This window comes from Nanorana parkeri, unplaced genomic scaffold (genome assembly GCF_000935625.1).
Source record: "Nanorana parkeri isolate BGI_ZX_2015 unplaced genomic scaffold, ASM93562v1 scaffold2191, whole genome shotgun sequence".
Taxonomy (NCBI): domain Eukaryota; kingdom Metazoa; phylum Chordata; class Amphibia; order Anura; family Dicroglossidae; genus Nanorana; species Nanorana parkeri.
In genome coordinates, this window is record NW_017308459.1 from 138,389 (window position 1) to 166,064 (window position 27,676).

At 42.9% G+C, this 27,676-nt stretch overlaps 1 pseudogene; it reads right to left on the bottom strand.

The window, feature by feature from the left end:
* Window positions 1–268: 268 nt before the first annotated feature.
* LOC108800993 lies at window positions 269–27,282 on the bottom strand (annotated as a pseudogene).
* Window positions 27,283–27,676: the final 394 nt, after the last annotated feature.

Sequence of the window (27,676 nt, forward strand, 5' to 3'; positions counted from 1 at the left end):
TTGAAATGTTCTGGATTTGTTTTGTGCTTTTACCTGTTTTTTTTTAAAATAGGTTAGGAGGTTTCTTTAAAAGACAAGTTCATTTTTATTGACCTTTAATAAATTCCCCCACACACACCCTTGAGTGCAGCCTGCCATGTAAAAAAAAAAAAAAATTAACCTTCCTGTTCCAGAGATCTTCACTGTGGTGTCCTGCCCGGTGCTCCACATCCTTTCTTCTGAAAATTCTCTACACCTTAAATTAACCCCAACAGGTGACTAAATCTGTCTAAGTCCAGGGTATGGCACAAATCATGTGACTTTGTGGAGGTGTGGTTAATCCCATGGCAGAAGAGGTCCAGAACAGCTCCGGGAGGGGCCTGGAAGGTGAAGTTTTGCATCAGTCTTGTATAGAAGAGAAACAGCTCCATTTTAGCCAAGTTCTCCCCTGAACAGCTTCTCTTACCTAATAAATGGACAGATAAAACAAACATGACCTATACTTGCCCAGAAGGGTACAAACCAAAGTCACGTTAATTTATATATAACCGATAACCTTACATATCAGCATATGAACTGGAGCAGTGATTGGCTAAGTGTCTGGATTCAGTTCCCTTGGATGTTCGCTAAACCTAATACAGAAATCCTGGTTTTGCAAAAGTCCAAGCGAACAAAACCCAGGATTGCCTGTGTTCTAGCAAGCAATCACATTGTGCAACCCACCAGTGGCTGGATTGCACAGAATCATTGGTTGGTAGCACATAGACAGGGTGCGTTATAACAACCAGTGACGCTGTGGGGTCATCCATGTCATAGCACCAATAATGGTTTGTGGCCAGGGGCATAACTAGAAATCACAGGGCCCCATAGCAAAATTTTCTATGGTGTGCTGTGATTTCGTTACGCTCACCTGATATCCCAAACAACCCACCTGAGAGTGACCCTGCATAGCCCACCATAGACTCTCCATGGTGGGCTCTGCAGGGTCTCAGATGGGCTAGTCAATCCCTCTTACCTGTCAACCCCGATCCACTGTCCACCTCCCTCCTCCACGGTCGCTGGCAGGCCCTGTCTCCTCCGTCACTGGGCCCTCCTCTCTCCATCACCAGGCCCCACCTCCTTCTTCGCTGCCAATGCTAGTCCCAGCCTCCCCCTCCGCAGCTGCTGGCTGTCACTGACTCAGGAGCTGCTGTAAGGAGGAACACGCCACTGCACAGATCACTATCAGGTTGTCAGTGATCTGAACAGCAGCATGTTCCTTCTCACAGCCGCCAGTGACAGCCAGCAGCCTGAGATGCCATAGTGACCCAGGCGGCCCGCACGGCATCAGGAGGATGTCCTGGCCAGGCCCCATAGCGGCCACCTGGGTTGCTATGGTGATTGTTCCACCATTGTTTGTGGCCTGTACAGTGTTATTGATTGCTACATTGCTGGTGGCCCCACAGCATGATGCTGTGGGTTGTGGTGGGACCATCTGCATCCTAGTGCCTAATGATGCACAGCATCATTGGGTGCTAGGATAGCGAGGGAGACCCAGCAGGCATGCCAACTTACCAAATAGTTGCTCATTCAATGAACTATGAATGGCTTGTCCTGTAGCCACAGCAGGAAGAGAGAGTAAATCTCTCCAAGGTAAGGGAGATCTCCACTGAGATAGTTGTCAATGGAACAAGTGTCCCAATTACAAGATCCCCCCTCTATTTCAGTTCATAATTTGGGATGATTCTCCCAAATGGGGACAGGAGCTCTAACTCTTCACCACTCTATCTGTATCTAAGGATGAAAAAAAAGTACTGGCTTTACATACACTTTAATAAGATCATCTGTGTTGCGCTGTGCCTAGTAATCTAGTAGTTAGCGCAACGCAGATGATCTTATTACGATTGAAAGTGCATACCCTTTTGTGAGTGCTGCAGCTTGTCGCGGTAGAGTTTTAACATACTGTACATTAGTTCTACACCCTAGCGCGGTTCAATTGTTCTTAATACACACACTTTAGGTTCCTTCTTTTAAGCCCTGAAAAATTATACTCAATATATTACCTGCTGAGAAGGGCATGAAAGCCTCGTTCTTTAAGAACTGTCCATTGGCATTGAGAAAATGTTGAGGGTAAAACTCATCTGGTCTCTCAAAGTAAGTCTCATCTCGTAGAACAGATGTCAGTGATGGGATAATGTAAGTACCCTGAAATAAAGTTTGATTTATTGGATGGTATTATTTTGGGGCATATTTGAAAAAGAGAGAGTGAGGGAAAAGATGATCAAAATGTAAAATGAGTAAGAAAAGGGAGGAGAGTGAAGAGGCAGGCAGGGAGAGAGGAAAGGGTTGGTCATTATATAAGTAAAGGAGCGTAGCAGGATGAAGTAAAGGGTCAAGTGACCTGGGCAGCAAGGTGCCTTACCTAGCAGATATAACACCCTAGGCCCCTTGTGCACAACAGTAATTAGACATGATGAACAGTTTAAACTGCTTGATGGGCTGTCTAAACTTCATGATGAGCGTTTTGATGGATATATAAACTTCTTGATGAGCTGTCTAAACGTCTTGATAGACTTCCTGATGGGCTGTCTAAACTTCATGATGCATGTCTTGATGGACTGTATAAACCTCTTGATGGGCCGTCTAAACTTCTTGATTAACTTCTTAATGGACTTTTTGATGGACTGCCTAAACTCCTAATTTAGACAGTCCATTAAGTGGACTACAGAAAACCTCAACCATGTTATGGAGAAAAGCATAGGGGGGAGATATAGTCCTGTCCTAGGGTGAGACTTCTGCTCCTCCATATATCCAGTACAGTGAAAGAGCATTGCCACTTTTTAACAGGAATTGTGTTACTGGCCAGATCACCAGGTGAAATAAAAGGAAAAAACTAAAAACAAATGCAGCCACCGCTTCTAAGAATTGCAATATATTACATTTTTGTGATGGGTTGTAAATGTCACTTTGATGCAGGCTTGTAAGGTAGAGATAAATAAGAGAGAGTGAAAGGTTTTGTCTATTGCACATGCATACATACTTTAGGTATAGTATATCCCCAGAAGGTGACATCTGTAGTTGTCTCATGGGGAAGGCTGTTGGGTAGAATATTGGCAAATCTTTGTATCTCATGAATGACAGCATCTGTATAGGGCATTTCTTTCCTGTGAGAACATGTTGGTCTTGATGAACCAATCACTGTATCAATTTCTTTCTGGGCTGCCTCTGTTAAAAGAATACACACATAAGAGGATATCATTCGGAGCCGTTATTGTTTTGATCCTTCTAATTTATATGTTACATTATGTACAGTATGTAAATAGATTACCATTTGCTAAGATAGGAGATTCCTTAGAGAACTTTGATGGGTATGGAGGCACTCAATAGATCCTATTGTGGTATATATGGCCAATTTAAGGTGCCCATACACTGCTCGATTCTCGTACGAGAATCTCGGGAAATCCCGTGATCGTACGAGAATCGAGCAGTGTGAACGGAGACGTGCGACCGTTTCTACTGTACGGTCCCACGTCTTCCGTCGAACCAGCATGTTCGAAAACCAGCCGGGAGTCGTACGATTCTCGGCTGGTTAGAACGGTGCTCAGAAGACAAATGCCGAACAGGCCAGTGTGCGCACGCGCACACTGCCCGTTCAGCATTGCGGTCATCGGAAGCCCGCCCCTCAGGGGGGCGGGCTTGCGATGATCGAGAGTGCGATCTGCCTGTCCAAGATAGGCAGATCGTACGTTTTTTTAATCCCTGTACAACCATCGCAAGACTAAGGTCTTGCGATGGTTGTACAGTGTATGGCCACCTTTAGATTATTGCCCAAGAAAGAAACACACATGTTTAGTAGTCTTCCAATGTATTAGAGGAGCGCTTGTGTGAACACTGGACCCAAGCTTGTCAAAAATAGTCTGACCTTTCGACATAGTTGATCATAGATGGCACTCATGGTATTGTGTTGCTATCTAGAGTTTGTAAAGAGAAATGCACCCTTCATTAAAGCCAAAAGCCAAAAAACTGACCCCATAGTTCTCCTTTAAGGTACTTGAATGCATTTTAGGGTGTAACTCATGCGTTTAGTGTTACTTTAAATTAGAATGGTGCAAAAGGTGCTCAGTTGGTATGCTGGTAATCCACCACTCAATCTAAGATTACTCTATGGTCCTCAAATGAAATGGTCCATTTAATGTCATGGATTAATCATCACATGGTATACCTAGCAAGTACTTACTTCTGGATCCCTTGGGGAGTACCAACCAAAAGCCCCACACTTAGAGATTAGAGCACTAATCACATGGTGGTGAGCATAAGAACTTCCCTCGTTGCTCTATTAGTCCTTGCCTGTCATCTGTTATTTTCAGCTCCAATTGTCTTTCATCACTTAAAATAACTATCATTAGCTTCAATTTACAAAGCTAACACACCAGGATAAGGGCCTGTGGGATTGTCTCAATGGCATCAGTTTGAGACACTTTGGAGATTTAAAATTCACTGACAGTTGCATTTGATGTGCAGCTGGCCTCCTTCTGACTTGCATTTGACCTACTTAAAGTGGGTTTTGCACTCCCATACTGTAAACCTGGGAATGTAAAATCTGCTTGAAGTGAACAAAAGCCCATTGAAACAGAGATTTATGATATTTTCAGCGGAGTCTAATGAAAATTGAACATTAAAGCCACATGGCTAAAATAAAGGTCCATATCCTTTTGTTAAAGCTCTGTGGATTGAACCCATTTGGCAAAAAACAGTGGTTACAGCTTAGTGAATTTAGCCTGCTCTGCAAGGCCTTTTCCAGCTATGCTGAGAAACTGAAAGGGGTCAGAAATTGCCCTCCACAAATGTAATGGGTCTCAATGGTCACATAAGAGTTTATGGCCTTTAAAGATCCATGGGCCAGGGCCATGAATTGTGTAAACTATTCCCCACCATAAGGCCTAAATAAATGTGTAGGAAAGGTAAAATGGCAGAAAGGGTGGCCTCCTAGGGCACAGGCAGGGCAGAGATCACAATGTCACAATTTAAAAAAACAAACATAATCATTGTAATGAAAAGCGTCCTAAAGCCGTGTTTGTAAGAATCTACTTAAGACATATTGTGCAGCTCTTGCTTAGGATTGCCTAATGTTCATGTCAGTCAGGAGCAAGCTGAGCTGTCAGCAGTACTTTAAAAGGAGAGAGCATGTTGATTATGTGTTTAGATGAAGCACTGAGATCTTGAGGAATGCTGAATTCAGTTTTAATTGCTTAGAAGAATATTATATCGGAATACAGCATTGTGAGGAATAAATATATATTAAAACTTCCTGTGTATCATAGATAAGCATGTATATAGAGAGACTGACCTTGCACTATACTGCCATCTACAGCTCAAAAGACATATTGCAGTCAGTAATACAATCAGTATACTGTTGTATTTCCAACAGAGCGCAGGTGATGAAATTGAATTGTCTTGGAGACCTAGAAAAGAGTGTAGCTGTCATTTATTTTCAGTGAGGAAATGAGAAGACAACAGCCGTCATGTGGACGGATCGGATTAATGACACCCCCAACTTGGGAGAGCACTGTGAGTGTGCTATATTTTCCCCAGGTGGTCAATATATACTCCATGAAGGATGCTTTGTTAAAGGGGAACCTATTTAAGTTATTGACAAAGAAAGAGGGACAATATGCGGACCGAGTTATTTGTTGACTAAAAGTAAAGAGAAAACATGTTAATTCGATGCAAAAAAATATTATTTGTTAGTCCTTTTTTTTCACAAAGTGTTTTTTGAGGGAAAACACAGAAAAAAAACATAAGTGTTAATGTATAAAAGAGAGAAAAGGCACTTTAAATGTGACCTATAGAATCAAAGTTATGGCAGAAGATAAATCGCTTGAAAGTGACCAGTTATAGTAATTATCAAACCAGTAATAACAGCAATTTGGGTAATAGAAAATAATGTAGATGTGGAGTGATGTCATTGAAAAGTGCCAGGATAGATTAGTCCACTTGGGTGGCCAATCGCATGGGAGCCAGGAGAGGCATCCAAGAAAACACTTAAAAAGAAGTAACAAGACGAAGGAATAAGGAGGAGCAGTAATGCGGAAGACAGGAAAGGAGAGAAAGGCAGAGGAAGGGAGGGGTGAGAGGAGAGTAGAGCCACGGAGAGTTCTTTTTTTTTTAACCATGCATAAAGATTTTGATATTTAACCATGTTCATTTTGGTACTTTGTGTTTCAATTAAACAACCAATTTGGACTGTACAAAAAAGGGAAGGAACCATAATTGGGAGCATGAGTGTAATGTTAGTATCCTAGAGCAACACCTGGCCATATTAAAAAGCTATCAGGCTGTTATTGGTAGTTGGGGTGTATTCCTGGAGATGTCCTTGGTGTCCATTGAGAGTGACTGGAGGTGCTTACTGGTAAAACCTCTGTATTGCTGCTTGAGACATGAGACTTGAGGAAAAGCTCAGAAGGTACCATCCGTTTCTGGAGCTCGACTTGGGGAGCTGGGAGTATCCCAGAGCCCCAGAGCTCTATGAAAGGTCTCTGGACAGGTAGAACTAGATTATGGAAAACTAGCTTAGGTCTACAAATTGTTAAACCATTGTACATGTCCATCTCTTAGTCATATGAATAATGTTACCGTAATAGTTCCTTGAGAATTGCTGCAATCTCTAAATATCATAACTTGATAAAAATGTTTTTTTTAAATGGTTTGCAGGGCATCCCATGTGGGATAGGCACACAATGACATCCCTAGGGTACTAAGTTATAGTTCTACCAGGATTAAAGTTTGACAAACAACATTGAGCGTTACAATACCTCTTGCCTTCTTATAAGGAATGCGTCAATCAGGTTTCTCTGGTCATTTCTGTCCACTTGGCCATTATGTTTGGAGAAATGATTTCTTAAGAAGCTTTGAAATTCAAAACCATTTTTGATAGTGGTTGCATGGTCACCAGGGATCCATCTCATTACTTGCGGGTACGTGTTGTACAACTTTAAAAGAAAAAGAAAGAAAACAGAATATTATATTGATATGAATTAAAGCAATTTATCTCTGAATACTTTTAAAGTTTAAAAGTAAGCCTGTCATAAGACAAAATGTGGACTGCTATTGCTGATCTCCTGAAAATCCTAGTTGTATGGCTGCCCTGGTGATTTAAAAATGTTACTGCATGCAGGCCAGTGGGTCTCACTTCACTTGTTGCCTGTGTAGCGACCCTGCTGTGTGCAATTGTGTCACTATTAAATTTAGTGTGTTTATTGCTGGACTGTAGTCAGTCTGGGCAACAATTGTTCTGAGTTCTGCAAGTTTTCCCTACGCCTGGTAGATTAATTAATTCCACCTGTTACTGGGATGGAGCCTCAGTATACAGTACAGTGTAGGAGTGTCAATTACCAGGTTATGAATATGCATCTGACTCTGGCCAATCCCTAAGCAGACTGGCTCAGAAGTATGTGTGGCGGAGATGATATATATTTGGGAACACCTTTTCCTGGAGCTTTTCTATGGTAGGAGGTCTGTGAGACTATGGTCCTCAGCATGTGCTGGGGGCTTGGAGGCCTAACTTATGGCTGGATCTTTTACTTTATGGAGGCTGAGGTGGAAAAGCATCTTCTTGCTGGAGAGTGTCGCGGAGGAGCTGCCATCTGGACATTGTAAGAACGATTCACTCAGGTACCATGCACAGAGGAACAGAAGCCAGCCAGTGCACGGCAAGGACTGTGACTGCTCTTATAGAGTCAGATTTTTCCTGGGTGTTCTCTGTTCAAGAATCTATGTTTAGCTGCTCTTGTAGGACATGTTGCTATTACTGTTGCTATTTAAGAAGATACTGTTCTCCATTTTTGTGCTTCCAGGTATTCTGCAACCCATGACCCTCTCTCCCGAGTTTTTACCACTGAGCAATACACTGAGTGGCCAGATTATTATGACCACCCCATCAGTACTTCGTTGGGCCGCCTCGTGACTCCACGAGATGTTGAAAGGTGATGCGAGGAATCTGACACTGCACTGTTGCCCATCTGTTGTCTTGTACCAGTCTTGCCACTCTCCATTCTGCCCTAACATTGACTAGTCGCTGACGGCCACAATTCGCACGTTCAGACCCAGATTTTCGGCTGACAGTCCGGTCTTTAAACACTTTAACAATGAGCCCCTCTTGAACATTTAACGTATTCTGCTGTTTTGCTGATACTCGCTCCATGGCTCCGAGCGCCAACAATCATCCCACGTTCAAAGGCTGTTAAATCGCGTTGTTTCCCCGTATCTTCAGGAAAAAAAATCACTTCTACTGTCGTGGTAAACAACCTGCTTTCCTATTTATAATGGTCTGGCCCTCTAGCAACTTCAGCGCAAAATTATAGCTAATTTGCCTACAAACGTCAGGTGGTCATAATAAACTGGCCACTCAGTGTATATACTTAAAAAGTCCCTAGAGACTCGAGCCTGTTTACTTTAAGACATTTTGATATTGATGGAGCTGAAAATGGTGGCGGTAATGACTAAACAGGTAGGAGGAACCACCATTGCTACACTTGCTTAATTGCTTTGACTCAGAAACTACTGAAGCCAGTAACAGGCAGGCATCTAAAAATTGCAAAAAGGAGGAGACAAAGGCAGGTCCCATAATTTACCCAGGAAAGTTGACAGTCAATTAAAAATTAAATCTTGTTTTTTTTTTGGTGGACAGTGGTAGGTGAATAAGCCACTGGCTTCTTAAATGACATGGACATTCCTGCACTAAAAGGTGGTAAGAAGCAGCTTTCCATTTGAATATATATCTTTTCCACCCCCCCCCCAAAACGCCCCCCCCCCCCCCCCCCCAACAATACCCCTGCAACAACCTTCAACAAACCTTACTCGTGCAGCTGCACCCACATTAGTCAACTGATTATATTGCGGAATTCGAATAATCTCTGCATCTAATATTAGATTCTGACTTAGTGACAATTGAAATCATTCAATTGGATTTAAATTCAAGCTGGAACTGCATGTTAGATTTTTGGACTGGGATGAGTTCATTCCTCTTCATTCTTAAAAATATATATAAAGCACTGTTAAAGGGTATTATTCATATAGGTATTATGTATGCATGTGATGAACATAAGTGATGATTGATTTTCTATATATACATTTGTTCAGTATGGGAATATACGCAATGAGATTAGAGTCTGTGGTTCAGGTTGTATTTGCTATACATCTGTTACTGATCAAGCAGAAATGCTTAGAACCTCCCACATTCCTTATTATCAAGAAAGACTGTGAAATATTCTAAATCAAAGTTTATGAAGTGTTTACAAAGTATGTATTATATCTCTTTATTGCAATATTTCTTGATTAAGTTATTCATATAAGAAAGAACATTGTATTATGTATAAATATTGGTATTTGTAACATTATATAGTTTATTAGAATGTATTATTGCATTCAACACAAGAATCCTCTATTCCCATCCCCCTTGAAACCTTATGGTTTGTCTAAAGTTTCAGATTACACTTGGACCTAGATGGCAGGAGAGGAGGGGGGGGACTGGAGCACAAAGGACTCACACTGACACACACGCTGACTGGCTGGACACACACTCGGACACACGCGGTCATGGAGGGACACACAGACACACAGACATGAGACTAACATTTTAAACACAAGAACTTATTAATACATCTACATATTTCTATACTTTAGTTTTATGCTATTATTTTGTAATCATTTGTAACTTTCTAATTAAATACATTTATGAGTTTCAAGCAAGAACGGAAGCTATTTTTCCTTTTTTAAACTTTTCACCCTAAGAACAAGAATATGAATATGACATAAAAATATGACATCAAATATCATATTCAACAAGCACAAAAAATGGATTTTTGTACTTATTGTAAATCTATATCTTCTAGTTTCTTGAGGGACTCAAGTATTCAAATTGTTGGGTTTTACTGCTGCTTACAAGAACATTGGACACTGGCAAACAAAACAAAACAGTGATCAGCTTGGTATAGCCCCTCATACTCCAAGAATGCCTCAGGTCATAGACACAGAGAAGGGACCTGTGTCCTTTAATAAACTACAAGAAATCGATTTTACGGTAATTACAAAAATCCAAATGTATTTAGCCTTAATTGAAGGACATATGAATTCAGAGACTTTTGGGACATCTAAAAGCAGCCCATCTCAGGGGTGGGCAACAGCAACAAAATGCTAACAGGCCCACACAAAAACTAGGGACTGTGTGCAGTTCAATAGCTGCCTAAAGGACTTTACACCCAAAGCTAGCATCAGACAAGGCCCGAATATTCATCTTCTAAAACGTATAAAATGTGTTAACAGACCAGATAGCACCCTTGCAAATCGGGGAAACAGTTGCTCAATGGCAAAAATCTTGTCAGGGTAGTTCAGTCGGTGTTCAAAGTGCAGCTTTTACATGTACTGGTGCACAAGCCATTGTGCATATTATGCGCAAAGAAAGCATTACGTTGTCAACATTGTGCATGCATGTGCATATGAACAGAGATGCACGTGTATCTGTAAGTCACAGCGCGCACAAGCCCATTCCTGCCAGTGGCGCCAATTGGGCTATTTAAGGATGCCTGTTGCAAATGCACAATGCTGAGACATCTTCAGTTGTTCCCTTTGCTATTGCCTGACTCTGTGCTTGACCCGGCTTGACTCCTGACCCTGTTCGCTGCCTGCCTTCTGACTCCAGGTTACCCACTGACCATTCTTCTGGATTTTGACTTGGTACCTCTGCTCGCACGTTGCTGAGCCTGCCTCCTGACCGTCTTGACCTCCTGACTTTGTACTTTGCCTGCCTGCAAATTACTGACTTGATCTGTCTCAGACTCGGCTTCATTTGCTTGCTCTGGTGCTGCACCACTCGCTGCTGACATCTTCATCTGATGGTCAGTTTTTTTTCAATTGCTTCTGGGATTCAGATATTTGCATCATCAACCCTGCCATCTACAGCATCAGCTACAGGCCCATGTGTCCCTCTCTGTTTGTACACCCTCTGTTCCACCTAGAGGGGTGCTCAGATCATGAGAGCTACAAGGGGAGGCCTTTCTCATCACTCCGGGCTCACACCAAGGTATGTGACAAATCCCAAGAAGCACTTGCAGATCTAGTAAAGTGTGCCTTGACAGGAAAAGGTGCAACCTGATCCTTAGGACCATAACTTAAAAGACGATCTGTCTGAGCCACCGAGAAAGGTGGAGTGGGAAGCAGGCTCCCCTTTATGAGGTCCTATCAGGGACGACAAAAAGAGAGTCAGTCTTTTTAATGGAAGCAGTGGCTATAAAAGGTAGACATGCAAAGCATGTGGTACATACAAACAACAAAGAGAAATCTCCTTCTGATACCTGGAACCAAAGAGATGGATGAACATTGTACTAGTTGAGGTTAAAGGGTAAAACCACCTTAGGAAAGAAAGAGGCTCTATACCTCAACACCACTTTGAGACACTCTGTACAAAAGTTTTAATCAAAGAGTGGGAGATAAGAAATCTATGGAACAACATTGCAAGCACCAAAATGTACCCTTTAATGGTACTAATCATTGAATTATTATCCAAGAATAATTGCAGAAAGGCCAGGATTCATCCCATGGAGAATTTTTGGGGATGAATGTTATTTCCTCAATCTATCCAAAGCCTGAAGCAGTTAAGAAACTTTGCAACAGAATCACCAAAAACAAAGTTTTTAAAGAGCTGAAGATTAAAATCCTAAAAAATATATTTGGGGTTTTACATACATTTGAATTTATTAACTTTATGTAATTAATGGGCATTTTAATTCATAAAGCAGGAATGATAGTTTCAACTTGAAATGCATTTAAAATGTACATGCGGTGACATGCAGACAGACATTCATTTGTGTTTCAACTGCTTTTCTTCTAATATACTGTCTGTAGCTACTAAAGAGCAGCTCAAAAACTAAGAAGCAAGTCAAATCAAAATAGAACTTAGCCATGTTTAAACTGAATATCTATGTTCCCTTGCTAAATTATTCTATTTTGCCTATTTAATGCTCATATTTTCACTAATAAATGTCCTGGATGGCAGTGATCAGAATCCAATCACCATCTAGATAGGACATGTGGAAAAGTGATGAGTGAATGTGTCTGGGCTCAAATTGTGAGCAGGTCATCAACAAATCTCCATACTGCGAACATAGTTCATGGCCCCTTTTTAAAGTGTAACATTGTATTTTTTCTGCTATTTTCAAGGCCAATTTTTAGTTAAAAAAAAAAAAGGTATGGGGAGCTGGGTGCTGCCATGGGGGGCTCATGGGTGATGTCTTAAACCTGCATGTGACATGATGCACCTCGATAAAAGGTTTTAACTATATCAATAAAAGTTGATCATTGTAAGCAGTGGTGACCCTAGCCTATTTGCCGCCTAAGGTGGGGTAATGGGGGGGTTGGTGCAGGCAATCAGAACAGCAAAAGGTGGGTAGAGGAGACAGTCGCCAGACATGAGTGATGCTGCCCTCTGCAGGCTCTGCATCTCTCCACCCGACTCTTAGCAAGCTGAGGCATACCATCAAAAATAAATAAATAAATATTGTTACAAGATGATACAAAACATGATGCATATATGCAGTGACACAGAATAAAGCCCAGCAATGCTGCATTAAGTGGTTACACTGTTGTAACAGGGTTAGGACATATATAAGAGAGCAGTCCAGGAGCCACAAAACCCAGGCAGTTCTAATATGCAAATTCAAAATACAGATTGGAAGGTTGACTTCTGGCTCACCTCCCCAAACTGCCTAACCTATTTGACCTCCCATTGACCAGGAAATGTGATGACCAGCTTTACTGGGCAATAGGGAGTTGAGGTAGAAGAGAGAGTTTGGCCAAGGAATCACTGCCCAAGGTCTGGTCAGAATTCACCTACATAATGCAAACTGGTGGATGACTCTAATGCTATTAAATTGCCCTACAACTCTATAGAAGGCCCCTGTAGGTGATAAACACAGCCTCCATTTATCAGAATGCCCCTTGGTGCCCTAAAACGTGGGGCAGTTTCATATCGTTTAAAACAAATCATTAATCAAGTAACAGCAGAAAGGGTTTACCATGGCCATGGGGCTTCCCAAAAGCCTAGCGTTTTCCATGATTAAACTCATTAGCCTTTTAAAGGTTGAATCTTCAAAATCATAGCGATGACCAAGTATTATGGACACGATTATGTTGGCCACACAAGAATTGATGATCATAGTATTGTTAAATGGTTTGCCTGAAATCAAAACAAACAGCATTAGAAGGCTAGCAGAATATATGACTTTCCAAGGAGGCAAAATTCAGAACTTTCATAGCCAAGGGTGCTTACATTCAGAGCTGTCCCTTTAATGAGGCTGTTGACTTAGGTGGCATCTCTTTGGGTCATATGGGGGGTAGTGGCAGAGCAGCCGCAGGGTGTGAGTCCGGGCGATGTAAGGCCTGGAACTACAGCAGGGTGCAGAGGTCCTTGTAGGGGTTCAAGAGGCAGCAGGCGTTCAGACTGCTATCATAGAACGCCATACTGCCTCAGAGTCAGCTGATGGACCGTAACCCTTCCACCGTATGAGGTACTGGAGGGAAGAGCCCCTTGTCCGGGAATCCAATATCCGTTCGACCTCGTACTCCGTCTCACCACGCACCTCGACAGGAGGAGAGGGGGGAGGTGTTCGGTCTGGGAAAGGGTTCGGCCTGAAAGGTTTAAGCAGTGAGACATGGAAGGTCGGGTGAACACGCCAGTCAGGTGGAAGGGTGAGTCGGGCTGCATTTGTGTTTAGGACCCTATCAATGGAGAAAGGTCCCAAGAACTGGTGGCCCAGTTTGCGGGAAGGCACGTTGACCCGAAGGTTTTTAGTAGACAGCCATACCTTGTCGCCCACCTTGTAGGTCTGGGGGTTTAGTCCGACGGGTGTCGTAGAACCATTTCTGCCTGTCTTGGGCGGTCTTCAGGTTCAGTTGTAAGTTCACGGAGGTTTCCTCTAATGATGTTAAGTAATCCTGTAAGGAGGGAACATTGGTTGGTGTGAAAGAGGCGAGTAGGCTGTTTGGGTGAAATCCGTAGTTGGCGTAGAATGGTGTGTATTGAGAGGATGAGTTGGTGGCGTTATTATGAGCGAATTCTGCGAGAGGAAGAAGGTCATACCAGTCGTCCTGGAGATGCGTGCAATAACATCTGAGATATTGCTCCAAGCATTGGTTCGTTCTTTCGGTCTGACCATTTGTCTGAGGGTGATAGGCGGTGGACATCCTGTGATCAATCTGAAGGGTATGGCATAACGCTCTCCAGAATTTGGACACGAACTGGCTTCCTCTGTCGGATACGATTTGGGTTGGTAGGCCGTGTAATCGTAGGATTTGGCTGATGAAGGTTTGAGCCGTCTCTTGGGAGGTAGGCAGTTTTTTTAATGGAGAGAAGTGTGCCATCTTAGTTAACCGGTCGACGGTGACCATGATGGTATTGCACCCCCCTGAACGGGGTAAGTCTACGATGAAATCGATGGAGATGGCCTCCCAGGGACGTTTCGGTATGGAAAGAGATGTCAAAAGTCCGTAGGGAGGTCTACGCGGGTGTTTAGCCACAGCGCAAACTTCGCAGGTAACTACATAGTTATAGATGGTTTTGGCCATTCCAGGCCACCAGAATTTCCTCTTTACCAGATCTACTGTTTTGGTAACTCCAGGGTGCCCGGCTAGGGGGTTGTCATGCAGGTGACGGATCACCGAGGTTTGCATCGTGGGAGGTACGTATACCCTCTCTCCTTTGAAGTACAGACCATCGTTTCCTTGCGTGAGTCCAGCTGGAGGAGAGAAGTCCTCGGAGGAAGGAGCGTTTCTCAGCAGGTGTGGGGTGAGTCCTACGAATCGCTCAGGAGGAATCAGAAAGGTAGGTTGTTCGGGTTCTTCCGCCACTTCAGTTATGCGGGAAAGTGAGTCGGCCTTCCCGTTCTTTGATCCGGGGCGATAGGAGATGTGGAAGTCGAATCTGTCAAACAATAAACTCCATCTGACTTGACGGCCCGACGTGGTCTTGCAAGTCTGGAGGTACTGGAGGTTGCGATGGTCTGTAAGAATGGTAATGGGGTGTTTGGTTCCTTCCAGGAGGTGTCTCCAGGTGACTAGAGCATCTTTAATGGCGAGTAGCTCTTTCTCGCCGATGGGGTAATTCTTTTCGGCGGTGTTCAACGTTCTGGAGTAGAAGGCGACTGGGTGAAGAGGCTCCGCGTGTGATGAATGCTGTGATAGAATGGCTCCTAGGGCGAGGTGAGAAGCATCCACTTCTAGGACATAGTGGTAATCGGGGTTAGGGAGTTGGAGGATGGGAGCGGTAGTGAACATACGTTTAAGATCCTCGAAGGCCTCCTGTGTCTCTCGGGTCCAGGAGTAGGGTGTCTTGGGGCTGGTCAATCTCGTCAGGGGTTTAACTATCTCGGAGAAGTTCTTGATGAACTTCCAATAATAGTTTGCGAACCCTAGGAACCTCTGAAGGGCCTTTCTGGATTTTGGTGACGGCCACTCGAGTATGCAGTCAACTTTAGACCGATCCATTTGGATGCCTTCGGGGGTGATGCTGTATCCGAGGAACGATATGGCGGACTGTTCGAAGACACCTTTCTCGAGCTTGGCGTACAGTGAGTGGGCTCGGAGGCGCGCTAACACCCATCGGACATGTTTTCGGTGTTCAGCGAGGCAGTTCGAGTACACTAGGATGTCATCGAGGTATATGATGACGCAGACATCCAACAGGTCCCTGAAGATGTCGTTCACGAAATGTTGAAAAGTGGCAGGAGAATTACCAAACCCGAACAGCATCACAGTGTACTCGAAAAGACCGTACCTAGTCTTGAAAGCGGTCTTCCACTCATCCCCTTCGCATATTCGAATTAAATTGTATGCTCCTCGGAGATCCAATTTTGTGTTAAGTCGGGCAGTCTGTAATCTCTCGATGAGTTCAGGGATGAGTGGTAATGGATACCGGTTTTTAACGGTTATTTTGTTGAGCCCTCGGTAATCGATTATGGGCCGCAGGGCCCCATCCTTATTTTTCACGAAGAACATCCCCGCACTGGCAGGGGAGGTGGAATGTCTGATAAAACCTTTCTTGAGGTTTTCATCCAAGTAGGTCTTGAGATGTTCTAAATCAGGTTGTGAGAGAGGGTAAACGCGACCCGAAGGGATGGGACTGCCTGGGACTAACTCGATGGGGCAGTCATAGGGCCTGTGAGGCGGCAATGTCTCTGTCAACTGTTTGCTAAAAATTCCTTGAGACAAGGTGGTAGTTCCTTGGAAGCGGTTAGCATAATAGGAGAGACGGGGTAACAGGTTTCTGTACAGTACGGAGACCTTAACTGCACTGTTCCCCCTGACCAAAGTATGGTGGGATGGTGAAGAGTCACCCATGGCAAACCCAACACTATGGGGAACATCGGAGAGGGGATCACATCGAACACAAGGTATTCGGTATGCCCCTCTCCACACGTGGCTGGGTGTGGGACGTTATGGGGCCAGAAGGTGATGTGGACCCATCAATGAAACTTACTGACACTGGTTTGTTCTTTAACACGAGAGGTATTTTATTTCGCTTTACAAGGGTGTGGTGGATGATATTACCGATGGCCCCAGTATCCACCATCGCCTCAACGACGATCCTCTCTAGGTCCCACTGTAGGGTGAGAGAGACATAGAGGTAAGGGTTAAGTCGGCCTATATCAGGAGAAAGTTTACAGATGTGGAAGACGTTACCTTCAGTCTTCTTCTTCTTCACCAAAGGACATGTAGCTACCGCATGATCTGGCGATGCGCAGTAGAGACATAGGTTGAGGGAACTTCTTCTACTCTTCTCTGTTGAAGAGAGCGGACCCCTCAGGGCTCCGACCTCCATGGCTTCATCTTTTTGCGGGGATCGGGATCTTCTGAATGGTGTAGGAGGGCTGTAGACCCTCTCGGCCTTTCTCTCCCGGAGACGACGATCAATCGTCACGGAACGGTGAATCAATTCCTCCAGGGTGTGGGGCAGAGCATCACGGGCTGTTTCGTCTTTCAACGCCTCCGAGAGGCCGAGGCGGAAGTGATTGCGGAGGCTGATGTTGTTCCACTCCGTCTCTCTGGCCCATCGCTTGAATTCAGCGATATAGTCCTCCACTGGTCTTCGTCCCTGTTTGAGGCCCCTTATCGCTGTTTCAGCAGTTAACTGTTTACTGGAATCCTCATATAGAAGAGCCATAGCCTCCAGGAAGTGGGGGAAGGAATCTAATATATCATCATCTTCCTGCAGGTAGGTCTCTGCCCAGGCCCGAGGTTCCCCTTTTAGATAGGATATTAGGGTCATGACCTTTATGCGGTCGTTGTGGTAGGTCCGGGGACGTAGGTCGAATAATAACCTACAGGAACTGATGAATTGACGAAATTCTTTCCTGTCCCCCAGGAAAGGTTCCGGAGCACATACTTTGGGTTCAGGACCCTCACGACCCGGGCTGCGTCTGCGGTTTGATGCACCAGATTGCGCAGCCTCTGGTTCTCCACTTGTAGGTCCTGCATGGAGGTGGTCAACGTCTCCACCCTCTGGGATAGTGTGACCATGTGTCAACTCCGCTGGCTCCATTTCTTCCTTTTATTTGTGAAAAAGGGGTTCTATGATCCTGTTACGCCTACTAAGGGATTCCGGTGTGGAGCGCAACTGCGGACGGGTGTACAGAGATTTGGGAATTAGGCTTCTCAGGCGTGAGTCTCAGGCGTCGCTCCCAGTCTTAAGGGGGAGTTTGAGACTCTTGCATCACAGCCAGTAATCAACAAAAATGAATTAGTGATGCTATTACTTCATAGCATCAGAGGATATAATATTCGCTAAGTAAATGGTGCACTTGAGTATCTTGGTAGTAGTACAGAACAGGTCTGTAGGTAGGCAAAACCGTTTTCCCTGTGTTAAATGACACTAATACAGTCCAGCAGGGGAGCATTCATGAAGGATATGTAGGCAGTCTCTATTAGGCTCCAACTGGAGCTATACTTGCAGTTTGCAGCAGTAGTGGCAGAGCAGCCGCAGGGTGTGAGTCCGGGCGATGTAAGGTCTGGAACTACAGCAGGGTGCAGAGGTCCTTGTAGGGGTTCAAGAGGCAGCAGGCGTTCAGACTGCTATCATAGAACGCCATACTGCCTCAGCTGGGGCTTTAAATAGCCCCAGTAAGTGGGAGGAACCTCTGGCCACAACGAGCGACTTCCGCATTCCAGCGTGGAACGCAAGCCGCTCGCCCTACAATCAGGAAGTCGAGCGGCTTCTGCGTTCCACAGTGGAACGCGGAGCGGCCGTCACCGCAGTCAGCGCCCGAGGCGGCCCGGAGCGGAGCCCGATCATCACAGCCTCAGGTTGCAAAGAGTCAGATGGAGAGATGCAGAGCCTGCAGAGGGCAGCATCACTCATGAAAAAGAGGGGGTGTCCCGCTTCTGGAGATGCAGTAGCTCCAATCTATTACCCTTAGGTTTCGGTCTGTCTTATCTGATCCATAACCAGAAAGTACATCAAACAAAAGAGAGGTTCGGGCCGTCTACTAGATATAGGCGGTCCAAGGGTTTTTTTTCGAGATCGGGACAGACCATAAATGTGGTTTAAATGAGAAAGCATTTATTTAAATTTCAAACATAACAAACGTGGCCAATCTCTATTTATCGACCAATAAAAACAAAGTGGAAAAAAAGAATTGAACTGACTGTTGCTTTTGTATCCTTTGCTGGGACTATTTAGACTCTTATATACTGTGTGACCTTCATCAAGGCTTATGGCAGTCTTCCCGTTATTCTTCAAGGTGTATATGGCTCCTTGGATATCCTTCCCATATATAGTTAATTCAACCCGTGAATTGCGTGTGCGATCTCTCCACTTATGATACTGTGCCTTTTCTATTTTGTGTCAATATCTCTTGAGATGTTTGGACAGTTCCTTCCCTTTATTTTTGGTTGTGTTAGCCTCCTGTGAGTGGATTTTATTCCTAATTAGTTCGCTGAGGATGTTTGGAGGTAAGCTATTTCCTTGTGTGATATCAGTGGTTCGGTTACACTTGTTTAGTGATTTTGAACTGCGATAGTTTGTTGCGGCATATGTTTGTGATGTGTGTCTTCCCTTGCTTTCTGCCCAGGGTATCTTATTTCATATAGTTTATCCGCTATAAACATAGTTTTTCATTTGAAAAAGTTTGTATACAATGGTCTTTACTCACATATCCAGGTCGCCGTCTCTTTTATGTATAGCTTACCTCTCCACTTGAAGGGAAATGGTTTTGTTTGTTTTAGCAAGGGAGACACGATCCAGCAATTTAATCTTTGGTACGGGTATTTTAAATTCTAGGGGATTCAAGGATGTCCATGTAGTGTTAGTTTAATGAATCGAAGATATCGTAGGCCATAAGTCAAGATATTTGATAAGGTGTATCTTCTCTGTTAGGGGTTTAGTCCAGGCATTGCATGTGTGGCGTCTACGCGTTTCACCCCTCCCCCAGGGCTTCGTCAGGACGTACCACTACCTAGTATGGTGAGGTATATATGTTGTATCGTCACCTGTATATCATCTTCTAATTAGCCCTTGAATGATTTTTCGGCTGTGTGATGATTAGTTCGGTATCTGTCAGTTCTTTTACTTAGTGCAAAAATGTGTTTAAAATTTGAGATTAATAGTTTGTGTGGTGGATCATAGTCACATCAATTCCAGGAGATTCTTTTTTATCCGATCAAGGTAATCATTTGTGAATGGAGTTCTCTTCTATCGTTATTATTTTTTAGTTAGGGCAGGATCTTTTTACGGGGTTGGTTTGTATGGAGTTCTCACAGGAAGACATTTAGGTTGAATTCATTATTCAGTCCATTGGGTATCAGAGTGTTTAATCTATATGTCCACATCTTCTCCTTTTGAAGGAGGATAGTGTCAAAGTCTCCTCTTTGTGGGGACAGGTTCAATGCATAGATCGCCTTTACTTTGAGACCCTCTGGTGATCCTCCGTGTAGGTCTAGGAAGTTGGTTGCTATCAGGCTGTCCTTGTCTCTTTTTCTTATATCGTTCAGATGTTCCCCAATTCTGATTCGAAGTGGTCTTTTGGTTTTTCCGATATAATATTTACGGCAGGGACATTCTAGTTGATAGATAACCTTACTGGTATCACAGTTCATAAAAGAAGTAATATTGTAGGTTTTTGTGCTGTCTGTGTTCGAGAACGTATTTGTTTTGTCCACTAGGTGACATATTCTGCACTTCCCACAGGGAAACATTCCATTAGGCTTTGTTGATTCCCAGCTGGATTGTTTTGACCTAAACTCTGAGCTTACTAGGGTATCCTTGAGATTTGGAGCTCATCTTGCTGCGAGTAGGGGTCTTGGACCTACTATTTCAGAAAGTGTCCGGCATAGTTCGAAGATATGCCAGTGTTTATTCATGATTTCCCTTAGATTCTCCCATCTCGCACCGTACTTGGTAATCATTCTTGTATAGTTTTTTTCGGACGGTTATTGGTTTCTTTGTCTTTTAACAAAATTTACTTTACGCCTGCTCCTTCTGAGTACTCGGGGCAGATAGCCCCTTTCCCTAAATCTTTTATACAGATCTTGGGATTCCTTTTTATAGTCTTCCTGTTTACTGCAGTTCCTTTTGATACGCGTAAACTGGCCCGTCGGGATGCCTTGTTTCAGGGCTGGAGGATGGTGACTTGTTGCGTGCAGAAGAGTGTTAGCTGCCGTCGTTTTTCTATATGTTTTTGTTGTCAGTTCGTCTTCATCTATTCCGATCAGTAGATCCAGGAACGAGAGCTGATCTTTGCTGTATAGAAATGTGAACTTTAGGTTTATATCGTTCAAGTTGAGATCCGCAATGAATTTTTTAAGTTGGTCCTCATCCCCATTCCATAGTAGAAGGATATCATCTATATACCTTAGCCAGCTCTGTGCATGGCTAAGGTATAATGGGTGTTTATGTGCCACTTCTAGTTCCCACATGCCTAAATGTAGGCATGCATAGGACGGTGCCCAAGGGGCTCCCATTCCCGTGCCTCTTATTTGTCTATAGTATTTCCCTTCAAATTGGAAGTTATTATTCTCCAGGGCGAACTCCAAAAGCTCAACTATGAATTCATTTTGTTGGGCCATCTCGATATGGTGTTTTTGTAGGAAATATTCGACCGCTTTTATTCCATATTCGTGTGGTATCGATGTATATAGCGACTCAACATCAATCCCTACTATTAATGTGTCTTTACTTATTTTTATATTTGATAATTTTTTCAGGACATCTTTCGTGTCGCGAACATATGAGGGTAGTTCTTGTACCATATTTTTGAGTAGGGCATCCAGATATTTGCCTAAGTTTTCTAGTGGTCCTCCCACCGCCGACACTATTGGCCTTCCTGGGGGGTTATTCGGGTTTTTATGAATCTCGGGTATTATATAAAAGGTCGGGATGTTGAATTGTTTTATCCTCAGAAATTTGAGTTCCTTTTTCGTAAGGAGTGATGCTTCAGAGGCTAGCTCGATCTTGAAATTAAAGTCTGCCACCAGTTTTTTAAAAGGGGATTCCTTAAGTCTTATGTATGTTTCCGTGTCTTGTAGTAGTCGTTTTACTTCTGCTACATACATTGATTCGGGAAGTAGGACCACGTTGCCTCCTTTGTCGCTGTTTTTTATTACAATGTCTGGCATTGTCTTCAGTTCTTTCAGAGCCTTTCTTTCCGGTTTTGTTAGGTTATCTTTCCCTCTTTCTGACCAGTCGACAGATTTCAGGTCGTTCTGGACCAGTTCTCTGAATAGAGCTAGATGTCTGTTATTTAGGATATTTGGCATTGTTCTGGATTTCTCTTTGAGTGTTGTTGTCCTCTTTGCTTCCCTCTCTTCCGCTTCATGGAATTGTAGATTTTCTTCTAACAGTTCTTCTAGGTCTGTGAGTGCCCGTAAGTCGAGTAGTTCGTCATTTTTGCTGTTTCTTGCCGGGATGTCGATGTTATCTCCTTTATTTGTATGTATGCATGTATCTAAGGTATACCCTTCTTAGGAATAGATTGAGATCTTTAAAAGTAGTGAATTTGTCCATGCCGTCTGCTGGAGAGGACAGTCCCCGCTTCAAGAGGTTAATATGGTGTTCATTAAGTTGGAATTCTGTTAGATTAATTACATTTCTAGCTTGTCCCCCTTCCCCTATCGTGCCCAGGGTTCCTATCTGCGGCTTCTTGTTCTCATTGTGGTTTTGTTCTGGGCCGATTGGTTTCGATTTTCCGTGGTTTCTTTTCTTCCTAGGTTTTTTAACCGGACTGGTTGTCCATCCTCTCTCATATCTAAAAAACTCACCGATTTCATTGGAATGTCTGTTTCACTTTCGCTTGTTGATGGGCCTGTTGTCCTTCTTTCCCTGCTTCTGAAAGGTCTTCTTCTCTGGAGGCTTCTCCCTCTGTTTTGTGTTAGATCGAAGGGATCCCCTCTTTCCCAGTCATCCATGTCCCTTTGATATTTAGTTTGTTTGGTTTGTCTCAAGCTTTTCTGGATTCGTTCTACTTCTCGTTTTAGAGTGTCATTGGATTTTTTAAAAAATTCGAGATCCTTTAGAGGTTCAAGTGTCTTTGCACTTTCCTCGATTTGTTGTTCTAGTTCTTGCATCTGGATGTTTTCTTCCTCTATTATGAGTTTCAGAATTGCAAGGCCGTGTTCAGTGCATTGCTTATTCCATTTTTCCCGAAATCTATCATTTTGAAGATGTTCGGCTGGTATTGTCTTGTCTCTCAATCCCCTTGGGATCATGCCTGCTTTTACGTACGATTCCAGAGACATCACATCCCATTTTCTGTTTAGATGTTTGATAATTAGTTTTTTATGTTGTCTGAACTTTCCTCGTATTGCGTTTTCCGTTTCTTGTACTTGCGGACTCTCTCTTCTGAAAGCCTCCTTGATTTCTTCATCAATTTCGTTACTTAAAGTATAGGCCATGATCTGATTTCGTCCACTATTCAATCTCAAGCAGTAAAAATGCCTCCGATTTGAGGTATTGGCGCTGTTTTCAGTTTTAGCGTATATGGGGTGTTTGAGCGATCTCAACCGAAGCAAAACCTACGGAAAAAATGACTCTTTAGTCATAGAGGTTTCATGAAAAAGAGGGGGTGTCCCGCTTCTGGAGATGCAGTAGCTCCAATCTATTACCAGAGGGTCTCAAAGTAAAGGCGATCTATGCATTGAACCTGTCCCCACGAAGAGGAGACTTTGACACTATCCTCCTTCAAAAGGAGAAGATACCCAATGGACTGAATAATGAATTCAACCTAAATGTCTTCCTGTGAGAACTCCATACAAACCAACCCCGTAAAAAGATCCTGCCCTAACTAAAAAATAATAACGATAGAAGAGAACTCCATTCACAAATGATTACCTTGATCGGATAAAAAAGAATCTCCTGGAATTGATGTGACTATGATCCACCACACAAACTATTAATCTCAAATTTTAAACACATTTTTGCACTAAGTAAAAGAACTGACTGATACCGAACTAATCATCACACAGCTGAAAAATCATTCAAGGGCTAATTAGAAGATGACATACAGGTGACGATACAACATATATACCTCACCATACTAGGTAGTGGTACGTCCTGACGAAGCCCTGGGGGAGGGGCGAAACGAGTAGACGCCACACATGCAATGCCTGGACTAAACCCCGAACAGAGAAGATACACCTTATCAAATATCTTGACTTATGGCCTACGATATCTTCGATTCATTAAACTAACACTACATGGACATCCTTGAATCCCCTAGAATTTAAAATACCCGTACCAAGGATTAAATTGCTGGATCGTGTCTCCCTCGCTAAAACAAACAAAACCATTTCCCTTCAAGTGGAGAGGTAAGCTATACATAAAAGAGACAGCGACCTGGATATGTGAGTAAAGACCATTGTATACAAACTTTTTCAAATGAAAAACTATGTTTATAGCGGATAAACTATATGAAATAAGATACGCTGGGCAGAAAGCAAGGGAAGACTCACATCACAAACATATGCCGCAACAAACTATCGCAGTTCAAAATCACTAAACGAGTGTAACCGAACCACTGATATCACACAAGGAAATAGCTTACCTCCAAACATCCTCAGCGAACTAATTAGGAATAAAATCCACTCACAGGAGGCTAACACAACCAAAAATAAAGGGAAGGAATTGTCCAAACATCTCAAGAGATATTGACACAAAATAGAAAAGGCACAGTATCATAAGTGGAGAGATCGCACACGCAATTCACGGGTTGAATTAACTATATATGGGAAGGATATCCAAGGAGCCATATACACCTTGAAGAATAACGGGAAGACTGCCATAAGCCTTGATGAAGGTCACACAGTATATAAGGTTCTAAATAGTCCCAGCAAAGGATACGAAAGCAACAGTCAGTTCAACTCTTTTTTTCACTTTGTTTTTATTGGTCGATAAATAGAGATTGGCCACGTTTGTTATGTTTGAAATTTAAATAAATGCTTTCTCATTTAAACCACTTTATGGTCTGTCCCGATCTCTAAAGTAACCCTTGGACCGCCTATATCTAGTAGACGGCCCAGCATCACTCTCATGTCTGGCAACTGTCTCCTCTACCCACCTTTTGCTGTTCTGGTCACCACTGCTTACAATGATCAACTTTTATTGATATAGTTAAAACCTTTATCGAAAAAGGATTAAAAAAACTGTTGCTGTAAAGTCAGCCCTGCTGGTTCCTAAAACACCTGAACAATGCCTGCATCCAATCAGATTGTTCAGGTATTTTGACAGCCAGCGCGGCCGACTAGCATGATACTGAATGCATTTTTGGGTATAAGTATTTAAAAGTATGGGTGGCTGCCTTTTGTCGTGTAGTGGTCATTTAAATTATATTTATGTAGCACCTTACAATGGGGGCTATTTATAAACTATTCCAGGGCCATTTTCTCTGTGAGTATCTGTGAACATTTGTTCTGTGCAGATACATTCCAAAATGAATACTTATAAATAGACCCCCTCAGTGTCTGTTGCCTTAAGAAGGATTGGTTTAATAAAAGCAACCATTACACCAATACTGTTCTACTATGGAAGTCCTTTGAGTGCCGACTGTATTCTATTAAAAGGAATGTATACAAACCTTCAAACGATTTAAACATATTCACCAACGCATCACATTCTTCATGAATCTTATCCTCCAGAGATGTCTTCCCCATTCCAAAGTCTTTCAGAGTTGAAAGGGTAAAACGCCTCATAACTTTCCAGTTGTCTCCACGTGAAAATAGTATACCTGGAGTAGAAACAGCAAATCCGCCGTTGTGTTAGGTCAGATTTTTATACTTAGATAAAATTCAGCAGTTGATATTTGCATGTTTATGTTTTCAGTCAACAGTTGGGAGGAGGAAAATGTAGGCAAAAGTCAGGAGATTTTGCCAAAAATTTTACTGTTTTAGCAAAATTAGTTGAAGTCAATAGGAAAAGTTACATTAAAGCAACATTAAAAGGAGAACTATGAGGCGAGTGAAAATCACTCAGCCTCATAGTTCTAGCCGACCTGTGGTTGTCTGCTTGTTATGGTCATTTTTGCATTGTGCTTTCTGTCTAATATAGAAGGTCAACCCAAATCCACCAATGGTCATATTCATGACCAACAGCTTCAAAGTATCTTCTGTTTTTAAACTCATCTACAGCAAGCTTTTGGCTGTATCCACTAATTATCTATTGTTTTGAATAAACAAATGTTCTATACCTTATAATACGGGTTGTCCCATTCCTTGGTTAACCCTTCGGACCACCTATACTCTGAGGTGGGTCCATCTTTGCTTCCTTTTTTGTTCTGCAAGACTCCACCCTTTATAAAGCTGCCCTCCTAAAATATAATTCCTCCCTCCGTGCTGCTAAACAGACTTATTTTGTCACTCTCATTAACACACTCTTATCCAAACCTCGTCAACTCTTTTCTACTTTTAACTCTCTACTATGTCGTCCACCACCACCACTCACTAACTCACTCACTGCCCAGTACAATGCCATTCATTTTAAAAAAACAAAAAAGATACAATTCGGGATCAGATCGCCACTGTGCAGTCACCTTCCCCTATTCATGTACCAGACCCTCCATCACACTTGTTACTTTCCTATTTTGACCTTGTCACAAGAGAGGAGGTTACAAAGCTTCTCTCCCTCCAAACTCCTCATCTACAACCACCTGAGTCGTCACCTCGCTGATAACAACCTTCTCGACCCCTTACAATCTGGCTTTCGCCCCTACACTCCACTGAAACCGCCCTCCTAAAACTCACTAATGACTTACTAAAAGCTAAAAGCAATGGCCACTACTCCTTACTCTTGCTAATAGACCTTTCTGCTGCTTTTGACAGAGCTGACCACTTGCTGCTCCTCAAAAACTCCACTCGCTTGGCCTACAAGACTCTGCTCTCTCATGGTTCTCCTCTTATCTATCACTTGCCCCTCCCTTTTAGATTGTAAGCCTTAATGGGCAGGGCCCTCCTTACCATCTTGTCTTGATTTGTATTGTGATTACGTCTTCCGTATATTGTAAAGCGCTGCGCAAACTGTTGGCGCTATATAAATCCAGGATAATAATAATATCATGTAACGTAAACATTTTAAACTGCCGCCATTTTAGCATACAGGGTCTGTGATTTTAGGAAATATATAACTCTGGGGGGTTTAAGTAATTTTCAGGCCTAAAATGTGATTATAACCTGTGTGCAAAAAAAAACCCGCTCTGGCGGTAAAAAGTTTAAAAGATTTTAATATGTTTTAATGAATCAGAGAAGGCACACATCCTCCTCCTGCTTCTTCCCTAGTAGGGAACGTGCCATGTACATATTCAATCTGCACTAAATGCTTTAATATTTTACATGGAGATTTGAAGATTAGTCACTAGATGGCGCTCTTACTGTCTCAGCACACATGACATCTCCTGAGATCAGTTACCAGCCACGCAGGGAGTGCATTGTTTTCAGTCACTCTGCCTATTTGTATCCTGGAACTGATATAAGGAGAAGTGAAGCAGAACCATAGTGGGAAGTAGAACTTGAGAATATAATGAGCCAATATGGCTCCTCCTATGTACATATATACGATTAGAAATCACATAATATAATTTAGTGAAATTATAACATAATTTAAACATTTAGAAGCAAAAACTCACCGTATCCCTTTTGGTAATGCTGCAAAACTGGAATCTCTGGTCTTTCCCCAAACTCTTCTGCATGAGTGACAAGAGCATCTTTTACTGTGTTATAGCCACAAATTACCACTATCTTCTTTGTGCCTATCTGTATGCTGAATACTGATCCATACTTCTTAGCAGGCTGGAAAAAGGACAAAAAATTAAAAAAAATTATATATACACTATATTGCCAAAAGTATTGGGACGGCCCTCCAAATCATTGGATTCAGGTGTTCCGAGAAATTTCCTGGCTACTAAATATTCTGCGGTCACCTGTTAGAGGTATTATAACAAAGTGGAAGCAATTGTTTGTCAGGGGTTTGGGCTTGGCCCCTTAGTTCCAGTGAAGGGAGCACTTAAGGCATCAGCATACCAAGACATTTTGGAAAGTTTCATGCTCCCAACTTTGTGGGAACAGTTTGTGGATGGCCCCTTCCTGTTCAAACATGACTACGCACCAGTGCACAAAGCAAGGTCCATAAAGACATGGATGAGAGAGTTTGGGGCAGAGGAACTTGACTGGCCTGCACAGAGTCCTGACCTCAAAC